Below are 984 nucleotides of genomic sequence, written 5' to 3'. Positions count from 1 at the left end.
ACTCACTTGGGTATCACTCGTACCCCTAGCCTTCAGCACAGCTACTCCATCTGAAAGTTTTGCCTGCTGTTCACTCAGTTTTCCCTTTTCATATTCACTAATTGTGAAGTCTAATGCTTGATGGTTTCTTGAATACGTTTTTCAATTTGAGCTTTGTCACTTTTTTTCTTTCAAAAGTATGGCATCATCTTGGGTGACAATGACCTCTCCAACTTTTCCTGAGTCTTGAGGCTTAGCATCTTCAAGATTTAGCTCAACCCCTCTTGTCCAAACACAGCACCACCAGTAGCAATGGCCCTATCTTTAGGCTGATTCTTTCTATTATCCTCAAACCCTGGAGTTTTGACTGCCTCAACCTAAAGACCAACTTTTAGCCTATTGAAAACCAGTGTACTTAGAGCTTCTCTATCCACATCTTCAGCCATTATGACGAGGGGATTCTGGTGAGCACTGGCAAGTTCAGGAGCAGGTACAATGGATAGGACACTGGAAATTTTCTTTTCATTCAACAGAACATAGGTGTCCTAGAATTCATATTTTGACTTTTGATGTATTCATAAAGTATGGGGAAATATATCCTCTATCACACTTCATGCCTTCAATAATTTCTAATTCATCATTCAGTGTTTCCATCCTTTACTGGGATAACAGTCTTTCTTTTAACCTTTTTCATTGTATCAGAAATGATGTTTCCAATGTCCCCATTTGCAGGAATTATAGCCTCCTGCACAGTTTTTCAGGGGTTGTCACAGGTTTCAACTGCTTCTTAAATTCAGCAATTACATTTTCAACAGCCAACCTGACATTTTTGATTTCCACTGGATTAGCACAAAAACCTTTTCTTGGCAGTAGAATGTGCCAGAAGAGTAGCAGTGGTGATGCCAACCCCAGGTGCTTCATTTGTGTTGTTGACAACATCATAAACAAGTTTAGCTCCAATACTTTTATGTTTTCCTTTAAATCAATTGACTTTGCAATAGTCCC

At 39.2% G+C, this 984-nt stretch overlaps 1 pseudogene; it reads right to left on the bottom strand.

Moving 5' to 3' along the window:
* Positions 1-6: 6 nt before the first annotated feature.
* On the bottom strand, positions 7-978 carry LOC103728315 (annotated as a pseudogene).
* Positions 979-984: the final 6 nt, after the last annotated feature.

This window comes from Nannospalax galili, unplaced genomic scaffold (assembly GCF_000622305.1).
Source record: "Nannospalax galili isolate Female #2095 unplaced genomic scaffold, S.galili_v1.0 C48497315, whole genome shotgun sequence".
Taxonomy (NCBI): domain Eukaryota; kingdom Metazoa; phylum Chordata; class Mammalia; order Rodentia; family Spalacidae; genus Nannospalax; species Nannospalax galili.
This window is presented reverse-complemented; position numbering and strand designations above follow the sequence as displayed.